General features: G+C 34.3%; 1 pseudogene; it reads left to right on the top strand.

Moving 5' to 3' along the window:
• The first annotated feature begins 466 nt into the window (after positions 1-466).
• LOC106010765 (coiled-coil domain-containing protein 152-like) lies at positions 467-1303 on the top strand (annotated as a pseudogene).
• Positions 1304-12212: the final 10909 nt, after the last annotated feature.

Genomic DNA, 12212 nt, shown 5'->3' with positions numbered 1-12212 from the left:
TTGAAAGGTAGAAGTCATCAAACCATATAACATATACAACTACCTCTGAGCAAAACTAGCTGAAAACTTGTAAATGAAACCCTATGTATATGTTTTCTGGAACTTGTTATTCACAGAGTCAGCATAAGCAATAAAATACCCCCCAAGTGAGTGAACTAATTAATTTTCTTCAGATTATGTCATGGTTACTCTGGCTTGGAGTTTGGGAATCTAAAAATAATTTTAAACATGATCCAAGACATGTTAGAGGTTTAAAAATTTGCCATTGAAATATACCCCAAATTTAAAATCTGGCATGTTTAGAATTAAATCACTGAAAGAAGATCAAGTCCACTTTTAAAGCTATGCTATATCATGATATCATATTATAATTGAATATAATGAAATGTCTAAAGAGGAATATAATGTGATTGCAATAGAAAATGCTAAAGAGAATTGAGGTGGGGGAAACTTTGAGGAACCAGGAACAACAGCAATTCAAGCATGGATCAAAGTAGCGAAGAATGTACAAAAAAGATTAGCAGTGTGAATATTGACAAACTTATAAAGGATTTTTCACAGATAGAAAAGGTGACCACAAACTACCGGGCTCAAGAATTGTCTTGCTTCAACCACCTGAGTAGCTGGGACTACAGAAAATGATAGAAACCAGTGGAAAGAATAACATGCTGGAAATTCAGTTGGAAAAGAGTACCTGTTTATTAAAAGTAATGTAAACAAAGGAAGCCTCAATTAAAAAAGGGCTGCTCTTCATGATATGATAAAAGGGCTACAATAGACCATTGAATAGCAACACAATTTGAGAGGTGAAAATGAACAACTAAAAAGAAATGCTGATATGACAAGGGAAAACCTGAAATCTCAGAAACAGGAATATAAGAATAATATCGCCAGACTTGTACATGAAATGAAAATCAAAGAGGAAGAATATAAGATAGAAATAAGCAAACTTTATCAAGATAAGCAGAAAAAATTTGAATTAAATGAAGAAAAGCACAAAGATCTAATAAAGTAAAAGGAGATGGAAATCTCAAAGTTAAAAGCAAAGTTAATAACTCAAGAAAAAGAAAAGCAAAATGAAATAATTAAACTACAACTGGAGTTTGATGCCAAACTAGCAACAGTTCAGACTATATTAAAACCATATCCAGATGCTACTATTTCCCCACAGAGTATCTACAGAAGGAAGCTTCAACATCTTCAAGAAGAAAAAAACAAAGAGATTGCAATTCTTTTTAATACCATTCACAATTTGGAGCAGTGCCTTTCTACTGGCAAAAATTCTCACCTTAAACGTAGATGATTTTGAGTATAACAGTAAATTCATTAATTATTATTTACTTTTTTTAAAAGCAATTGAAAACTTTGCTTCTATTTTCAACATAAGTATGCTGCCTAAATAGCCTAAATAATTAATGAGACAGCTTTAAATATTTAAAAAAAGAAAGAAAATGATAAAGAATCATATAAAATCAAGTCATTTTTGTATTCCTAATCCATTAAAACATGTGGCCAATGTAACAAAATTGTGCCCAGAATAATACTTGAGCCACATCAGGTCATTCTGAGCAAACATAGTAGACAATTCCAAAACTTTGAAATTTAAAGAAAGTGATAGGGGACTGATTTCAGTAAACACAGCAAGTACATCTCTCATGTTTAGAGCTATCAAATTTACATTGTGAACTTTAACACAATCTCACTGCAACTCAGGAAGAATGTTCTAAGTCTGGTAATAGAATTTAGTAAAGTATTTTGAGGACTTTAGATAAATCATGTCTAAGTCAAAATGTTAAATCCAAATTGGGGCATAAGGAAGAACATAAAAATAAGTGCTTTACAATACATAAAATGAAGATATTATTTAAATATTCTGTAATGTTAGATGAAGCCAGAAACTCATTTTGGTATGCTGGGCAGAGGGGCAAGACACCAATACCCAGTGCTACATTCTCTAAGGGGCAAGAGGCAACAATGCCGTAACATTCCACAAATGTCATTTCACACAGTAAAAATATTTCTGACAGTCACTCTGCCCAAATTATCCTATTCATAACACTATCAGCTGGTATGTCACTCACAGTAACAGCAAAAGAGACAGGGAAAGATAATTGTAGTAAAGAAGATGGTAGGTGTTAAGTCACTGCATGGTAATGAAGGAGTTAAATATGTGCCATTTCAAAATATGTCAAACCAGTGAATTGATCATTTTAAGCTGAAATCACTTAAACAAATGTCACTACAGGAAGAACCATTTGACCTGTCACTTCCTACATGAAACAAGCCATAAAGATTCATTTGAGAGGGGTGTCTTTTGTGTGGCAAGGCTGGAATACAGTCTTGATCATCAGAGACTGGGGATTTGGGGCTACAATGAACCTGAATAAACAAACTCTGAAGAAATTCTTATGTTCACTAGCTTCCACCACCACTGACCCCATAGATCTCTCAGTAGCATCCTTAGAGGTTACTACATTAGTTCAGATATACATTTATCCCATTATTCCTTCACACATCTATTGTTCTTTGTCTAAAAAGTATGAAAAGATCAGGCTTTGGCCATTTCTTCAGACTTAATTATCTTGTGAGGATTCCCATGTACACATAAAGTTTAAAAAACTTGGTGTGTATTTCTATTAATAATCAGCTCTTATATTAATTGGCTTTCTAAATCCAACCAAAGAGTTCACATAAGTACTAAGGGAGAACTGGAAGGGAACTTCTCTTCTCCATACTGAACAAACAAGAAGAAACTGAACTGCCATTGTCACACAAGTTGCTGACACATCCTGGATCAAAGGACTAAGGAGCAAAATATTCCACTGGTCTCAAAGAATGAGTCTTTTCAATATTCAAACATTTAAAATTTAAAATCATGGTAAAGTCCAAAGGTATCTGGACAGGAGGGACCTCTCATTCAGTGAGTTTGGGGACACTTGTCATTGTCCCTTCAGGTTTCTAAAACAAAATACCATAGACCGGGTACCTTATAAACAAAATCAATTTATTTCTCACAATTCCAGAGGCTGAGAAGTCTAAGATGGAGGGATTGACAGTGTCAGCATCTGATGATGGCCTGTTTCCTGGTTCAGAAATGGTGCCTTCCATCTGTGTCCTCACATCATTGAAAGGACAAAGTTTTCTCTAAGGTCTCTTTTATAGGACATTAATCCAATTCATGAGGTCTCTACCCTCATGATTTAACTATCTCCCTCATAATTAGGAGGCCCTATACCTTACTACTGCTTTGGATGATAGGATTCCAACATATGAATTTGGGAGTACATAATCATCCACACCATAGCAGTGCCTTCAAACTAAATCTTACACAGAAGTTTAGTTTATTAAACAAAAAAATAATTATTTAATTGAGAGGGCTGTATAGATCTTCCCTCCCATTCCCTCTTTTTTTATTGAGGAATAACTTCTTACTTTATTTTATTTATGTACTTTTTGAGACAGGGCCTCACTGTTGCCCAGGCTGGTCTGGAATTTGTGAACTCAAGCAAGTCTCCTTCCTCACCACACCAGGCTCTTTCTCTCTTAATCCACCATTCACCTCTCAAATGTCAACAAGGAATCCCAGGGCTCTTTATCATACCCTTGGAAAATGACATACCTAAACTCAAAATTATTCTATCCAAATTTTCCTGTGGCAAGTTAGTGCGAGACTCCTGAATCCTAAGCTTACACACAATTCCCAGCAATACCCTGCCATCTTTTTATTACATGGCTTTCTTTAGTTTCCTCATATGAGCATATGACTTTTTTATCACCAATTCCCTGAGAAGTTCTAGCAAATCAGAATAGCTTTTACTGTAAGTGAGACCTTTAGGAATACGTATTAAATATAAATGTAAGTGATGCTTATTGCAAAGTGTTCACAATGTTAGAAGCCAACTATGGGCAGTCTTAAGTATAAGACAGTTGGTAAAATATCTGTCTTTATATCATGACAAAATTGGATACCAGACCAAATGCAATACCTCAAAAAACAAAATATGTTTGGATTTTTCTGATTTGCATATAAATTGGGATTGCGTGATATTCTCATAAAGAATCTACAATGTGCACTGAAAAATTTCCCTTTTAGATGCATATAAAATAGATGTTAGGAAATTAATTGTTTAATAGAAAAATTATTATCAAAATATTTGTTTATATTTGGATATACCAAGTTATGAACTATGTAAAAAATATGTGTGACTAGCTATAGTTTACTCTTTATTTATAGTCAACTCTAGAGTCTTGCATTTAAGTGCTTTTGTTTCAAGAGGAGGGAAAATTGAAAAAGCTCACCTTGGGACATCCTAACAACCTTAACAATTTCATTGTTTTATTTCAGACTGTTCATATACGACGATGATAAGTCAAATCCAGGGAGAGTTTTCCTTTGCCATGATGAAATATTAATGTCTCTAAAGATACAGAATCAATTTGAATGGTTTTGATTTTGCCTCTACACCTATGTGTTCCTTCTGATTGATCCTCACTTGGCCTGTGATCAGGAAATTCACAGCCTTTGGAATTACATTACTCTGGAAGCTAACCATTCTTTGTTTAAGATTTATTTTTAAGCAGGCTAAGGGAGACATATGGACCTTCTGCTCTGAGTTTCTTTTCTTTTCTAAGCAACCATGATTTTCTGCATTGGGTACGTTTGGTTTTGAAGTGAGGTTACAAAATGACCCAGGAAAACCTTCACATCCACAATTGTCTGAGAATTTGTATTAGCTCCACCTACCCAGCTCCACTCACCCATTCTGGATACTTCTGCCTCTTCTACTGGGCCCTCATAGTTCAAAGGTTTCTTCTTCACTGTCCTGAGATCTAAGATCTGAGAAGTCCTTTTACTAAAGGTTCAGTCAAGATAACATTGACTCATTGTCACCATAGCCTTTATAAAGAAAACTAAAGGACAATAAAACATAATCAGAAATGAAGAGATAATGTCTCTGAGCAAAAGTGTTATTTTAACTTATAAAGTCCACTGCAGATAAGTTTTGACTAATGCAATTTTAAAACAATACAGATTTCTTTCCTTGGCCTCACTCTAGGAAAACAAAAATATGCTTGAATCACCTATTCAGACTGTTAATCTAGGTTAGATTTAAGATGATACTGCTGTCAGGGGGGCAGGATACTTGGTTTCTCTTAGCTCTTATCACTCCTTTCTCTCTGGACACAAGTTCTCCATTTCACTCTCTTGGACACTTGATTTTCTTAGATTTCACTTGGCAGATGCACTAACTCTCTTGAGTTCAACACCACTCAGGCCTTCCTCAGTCCTCGATATGCTTCAAAAGGAAGTTGATTGTATGTCAAGTCTTAAAGATTTCTTCTTCAGCAACAGGCTTTCAATCATTGATCTTTCAGTTTTCTCTTTCACAGATCTTAGATGACCATAGTATTGTGACTCATTTCTCTCTTTTCTTCAGTTCATTTGACAAATCCAGCAACCCATTTAGCTTCTCTTAATGTTCTAGTCATGTTAGTTCCCTGAAATGTTCAGACTATTTAACCTCTTCCTTATGAAGACCTCTTTTCAGGAATACTCACTAAGTTTCATTTGTCCTCCATTTATTCTCAGAATAGAGATCACATTATGTATGGCAAATATGTACTAATAAAAAGGAAGAAAATAAATGTGTTTTATGCTGAGAATAAAAAAAGAATAGAGATCATTGGCATGCGCTTGGCCCAATGGATAGCCAGAACATTCCAAGTTACTGGATATTCTAGTTTCTCTATGTACCCAGGAGGCAATTTCTTAGAAACTGATGCCAAAAATTCTGTATGTATTAATTAAATAAAACAATTTCTTTAAAAGCTAATGTTTCCTTTTTTTTTTCTTTGTACCATGAATCAAACTTGGGACCTTGCATTTGCGAGGCAGGCGGCGGAACCACTGACCTAAATCCCTGGCCCAAAAAGCTAATGTTTCCATGTAATCATATTTGTTACTCTACTGAAATTACAAAAAATAACCTAAGTGTGAGGGTTAAGCTTAATTGTGACAACTTACTTGACTTGGAAGCTGCTCAGGAGATTGGTGGAACACACTTCTGGGTGTGATTGGGTGGAACATGGAGGCATGACCTTGGGTACTATAATGGTCCTTCACACCTTCTTCTCAGATGCTGCTCCCCTGCTCTGCTTACTGGCTGCCAAGATCTAAGCAGCATCTCTCCACCACACCCTTCTGCTGTGATGTTCCTACCTTGGAGCCTGCTTGCCATGAACTGTATTCCTTAAAATTTTGAGCTCAATTAAACCTCTCCTCTTTTAAATTGTGTCAGGTATTGTGTTTCAGCAATGAGAAAGCTCACTAATACACTAAGCATGTGACTTTTCTAATTATTTTGTTAACACATAAATAGCTGGATTTCAAAAAGGCTGGTGTGAAAGATAGCCCAGAGTTAGTTATTGTGAGTGAGTATTGCAGAAATTCCTTCTCAACTCTGATCCACCCTTTCCTTGAATTGGCTCTGAGGAAATGAATTCAGAGTGAATTAGTCAAAAAGTTATTGTCACCAGACAGGATGTGAAGAGGTACCTCAAAGAGGATATAGAAACTTCAAATCACCCCACCCACAGAGTAGGATGTAGAGTCTCTAATTTCCGTCACAGAAAAAGAATTCCAAGATGCAAGAGTGAAACTCATAAAGAGGTTTATTCAGCAGAATTTTAAAAGTACACATGCAAAGGGAATAGACTGTAGGCCCTAAAGAAAGAGATACATTATAGTCTAGGGTTGGGGGCTTTTATGTGGTCTTGGGGGTGTCCTCAAAATGGGTGATCTAGGATGTGTATTCTTACTGTCTGTTAGTCTCTTTGATGGGCTCAGTTAGAATGCAAACCATTTATATTTGTTTGAAGTTTAGAGATACGCTGCCCACTTAATAATGTTGCTTTCTAGAGGAAGGACATCTGCATCTACAGAAAGAAAGCTGCAGGCTCAATTTACCTTTGAAAACCACAGGCTCCTAATTTATGAGCTTACTATGTTTTTTAAAACCCTTGGGAATATTGTTTCCTCTGAAAGAGGAAAAAGGCATTGTAATCATGGGTAACTTTTGTGTTCTGAAGGTACAGGTTTTTTAAAAATTATAATTTTCCTTGTCTCAATTTAATCTATATTTATTTCTTCTACATCAGTTATGGTAATGTTTATTACTTAATCACAAGTATACATAACCAAAACTGAATGGTATGTCAACTTAGACTTCAAAGTAAAAGCTGGATAGTTAAGAAATGTAACTTTTATTAGAACCTTATATTTAACATATTTCACAGGAAATGATAAAGAAACAGGTCATCATCTTGAGTTATTTGTGTAATACTATAAAAATATGTATAATATAATTATTTAAAGAGAATCATTATGGGTGTAATGTGGGTATAAAAAATTTAGTACTCACAATTCTTCATTTAATGACTGAGTTCCATTCCTGAGACTAGGCCATTAAATGAGTTGATCACTAAGTAAGGAATTGTATATAGTATGAAGATTACAATATTCAGAACAAAAAAATGATCAAAGGAAACTCCAACTTGATTACTTTTATTTGCATAACTCTTACATGAAGTACTCTAATGTATAAAACAAAATAAATCTACAGTACTGTTCTATACGGTACAATCAGCAAAAATTACAGTACTATATAAACAAGGTATACTGTATAAGAATAAGATATTGAGGCTCTATAAATAAGAAGTACAGAACTATACAAAAAAAGGTTGGTCATAAGTCTAAACAGTTGTTAAACATGTAGATGGTTAAATGAGGAATACCTGTAGTTTGAGATCAAAAGGTCTTGCCTTTCAATTGATTTGATTATTTGAGAAAGGGTCTCACTATGTAGCCTGGTCTGCTCTTGGACTACTTACATAGTCCAGATTAGCCCTGAACTCTAAATCCTCCCGCCTCAGCCTTCAGAATTCTAGGATCACAGACATGCACCACCATGACTAGCTGCTAAAGCTTTTTAAAAAATACTTTTGTAACACATATTGTTTACAATCATCATAAAAAGTAGGTACATGTACTGCACTTAACATATTTTAATTCTTTTTATTCCCTATTCCCTCCTCTCCTTCCTCCTCCCTCCACCTGAAGATCCTCTTTACATTCACAAGAGATGTCCCACTTTCCTGCTCTCATCTTTTACTTTATTTTTAAAATTTTTTACACCTTGGGTTTCTCATATAAGAGAAGTTATATGAATTTTAACTTTGAGTGTATGATATATTACACTTAACATGGTTTGAAGGTGCATTCATTTTCTGACAAATGACTTTATGGAAGAGTAGTATTTCATTATGTACAAATGCCACATTTTCTTTATCCATTCATCTGTTGATGGATGTACATAATACACTTCCAAGGTTTAGCTATTGTGAATTGTGCTGCTATAAACATAGGTATGCATGTATCACTGCATTATGATATTGTTAACATTTTGAAAAGATACCTATAAAGGGAATAGCAGGGTAGAATGGAATTTCTAATGTCTTTGAGAGATCTCCATACTGATTTTCATTGTTATCTGAATCAGTTTAAAATCCCATCAACAGTGTAAAAGTGTGCCTCCCCCCAACCATGGTCACAACTATTTCTTATTATTTGATTTCTTCATGATAGTCATTGTTTCTGGAGTAAGACGAAATCTCAGTGTTGTTTTAATTTGTATTTATCTTATAATCAGAGAAGTTGAGATTTTTTTCAGTTTTTAACTGGCCATTTGTACTTCTTCCAAGAAGTGTCTACTCACTTCTGTTGTCCATTTTGTTATTTGATCTTTTATTTGATTTGATTTTTTTAGAGGTTTTTTTTTTTTTTTTTTTTGTATATTATAGGTACTAGCCCTCTGTTGGAGAAGTAGCTAGCAAATTTTTCCCATTCTCTAGGTAGTCTCTTCACTCTATTAGTTGTTTACTTTTCTGTGCAGAAGTTTTTAAAATTGATATAATCTCATTTGTTGATTCTTGATATTATTTCTTGTGCAAATTGTGTTTAGAAAATCTTTATATGTGCCTCTATCTTCAAAATTTGCATCTATTTTACTTCCAGCATGTTAAATATTTCTGTTTTAATATTCATGTCTTTGACCCATTTGATTTCATTCTGCTCCAGGGTGATAAATATGGATATAAATTCAATCTTCTGCATGTGGGTAACCAGTTTCCCAGAACCATTGTTAAAGCAGCTATCTTTCCTTCCACATAGGCTTTTGGCCCCTTAGTCAAGATCGAAGAATGTACCTGGGGTTATGTCTTCATCTTCTGTTCCATTGATTTTTCATGTCTGTTTTTGTGCCAGCACCATGTTTTTATCTCTATAGCTTTGTAGTATAACTTGAAATCTGGGACTGTGATGCCTCCTACTTTGTTTTTGTTGCCCAGCATTGCATTTGCTATGTTCTCATACCACATAAATTTTAGGACATTTTTTCTGGTTTTGTAGAAAATGCTGTTGATATTTTGATGGGATTCCATTAAATCTATACATTAGTTTGGAAGTATGGCCATTTTGACAATGACTGGTTCTGCCTTTCCAGGAAGAGAAGACATCATTCTATTTTCTGTTGTTCTATTTTATCTCCTTCTCAGAGTTCTATAGCTTTTTCATTGTATAGGTTTTTCATTTCCTTGCTTCAGTCTATTCCTAAGTAATTAATTTTTCTTGCTTCTATTGTGAATAGTATTGTTTTCCTAATTTCTTTCACTGGGAGTTCATTATTGGTATACAGGGATGCTATTGATTTTTATATGTTGATTTTGTATCCTGCTACATTGATGAATTTGGTTATTAGTGGTTATTAGTTTTAGGAGTCTTTTGGTAGAAATTTTTGTGTCTTCTATGCAAAATATCATGTCAATTTCAAATAACAGTAATTTGACTTCTTTCTTTCCTATAGGTTTCCCTTTAATTTCTTTCTCTTGTCTGATTGTTCTGGCTACTAATTTGAATAGTATAATGAAAAGGAGTAGTGATAGTGAACATCCTTGTCTTGTTCCTGATTTTAGAGGAAATGCTTTCAGATTTGCCCCATTTAATATAATCTTGACAAAAGATTTTTAATAAATTGGTTCATTAGGCTGAGATAAGCTCTCTCTACACATATTTTCTTCACTGTTCTTATGAGTGCATGTTGGATCTTGTCAAAGACTTTGTCTGAACCTTTTGAGATAATCATATCATTTTTGTCCTCGTTTCTGTTTAGGTAGTGATGACATTTATTGATTTGCATATGTTGAAGCATCCTTGCATCCCTGGGATGAAGTGCACTTGGTTGTGATGTATGATCTTTTGGATGATTTGTTGCATTCTGTTTGTCAGTATCTCATTGAAGATTTTTCTACCTGTGTTCATTAAAGAAATTGGCCTGTAGTTTCCTATTTTACTTGGGGCCTTTTCTTGTTTGGGATTTAGGGTAATTCTCACTTCCATGAGTCTGGAAGTACTCATCCCTTTCAATTTCATCAAAGACTATGAGAAGTATTACCATTAGATCTTTCCACAAGTTTTTACAGAATTCAATAGTACATCCATCAGGTTCTGGGCTTTTCTTAGTTGGTAAGATTTTTATAACTGTCTTAATTTTATTGCCTATTATTGAATAATTTAGGGTTTTTATGACTTCTTGGCTCGGTTGTGGTAATTCATACATGTCTAGCATTCTGTCCATTTCTTCCAGATTTTCCAATTTGTTAGAATACAAGTTTTCATAGTAATTACTAGTGATCTTCTGGGTTTCAATAGTATCCATTGTGATTTTTACCTCTTCATTTCTAATTGCATTAATATGGGTCATTTCTTTCCTGCTTTTTGTAAATGTGGCTGGTGTGCCTATTTGTTTATTCTTTTGAAGAATCAACTCTTCTCTTCATTAATTGTTTATATTTTTTAGACTCAATTTGATTAATTTCCATTGTAATCTTTTTGATTTCCTTTCTTTTACTATTTAGGGTGTGGGTTGTTCTTGTTTTTCTTGGAACTTGAGTTGCATCATTAGGCTAATTATTTAGGCTTACTCTGTTCTTCTGATGTGGACATTCACAGGAAAAACACTTCCCTTTTATGACTGCTTTCATTGTGTCCCACGGGTTTGGTATGTTGTACTGGCATTGTCATTTGATTCTAATAATTGTTTAATTTCCTCCTCAATTTCTTCTGTGACTCAGAGATTATGCACAAGTGTATTATTTAATGTTCAGGTATTTGTAAAACTTCTATGGCTTCTTTTGGCATTGATTTCTAGTTTCAGTACATTATGATCTGGTAGTACATATGGGATAATTTCAACTTTTTCATATTTAAGCAAGCATTATTGGCTAGTATGTGGTCTATTTTGGAGAAAGTTCCATGTGCTGCTGAGTAGAATTTGTATTCTGTGGTCTTTTTATTCAAAGGTGAGGTTCAGCTTTGATATTTCTTTGTTGATTTTTTTGTCTAGTTGATCTATGTATTTGTGAGGCAGGCGGCAGAACCACTGAGCTAAATCCCCAGTCCAATCTATGTATTTGTGAAAGTGAAGTATTGCTGTTACTCACTAGGATTGTGTTGATGATTATTTGATCTTTTACCTCTAGTAGTGGTTATTTTACAAAATTAAGTGCACCAGCATTTGGTGTATATATGTATTTACAATTATTATCTCTTCCTCTTGGATTGTTCCTTTGACTGATATGCACTGATCTTCTTTGCCTCTTCTGACAAGTTTTATCTTTTTTTTTTAATTAAATTGTTTTATTGGTACATTGTAGGTATACAACACAATTACATTTTACATGGGGAATTGTACCTTTACGTAATGCATCTTGGTTCTTATTTTTTCCCCATTCCTAGCCCTCCCTTCATGTCCTCCTCCCTTCCCTATTTACAAAGACTTTATTTCCATTTTTTCCATTTCTCATCATTTTTCCTTTCCCTTCTTTACTTTCCCCTGCCCCTTCCACTACTCCTACCCCTTTGGACCTTTTCTTCCTATTTTGTATTATCAGTTATTCATTCTAATCATTGGTACATTTTAGGTATACAATATAATGACATTCATGATTGGAAATTTGCACCTTTACATAGTCTCTCTTGGTTCCTATTTTTCACCCTTGCCCAGCCCTCCCTTCAACCCCTCCAGTCCTCGCTATTTAACAAGATTTTGTTCCTATTTTTCCATTTTCTCATATTAATCCCATTCCCTTCTATCCTT

The sequence above is a fragment of the Heterocephalus glaber genome, unplaced genomic scaffold (genome assembly GCF_053883595.1).
Source record: "Heterocephalus glaber isolate CG9 unplaced genomic scaffold, H.glaber_assembly_v1.0 deba00001613, whole genome shotgun sequence".
Lineage (NCBI taxonomy): Eukaryota > Metazoa > Chordata > Mammalia > Rodentia > Bathyergidae > Heterocephalus > Heterocephalus glaber.
Note: the sequence above shows the minus strand (reverse complement) of the source record. Positions and strands in the feature narration are given on the sequence as shown.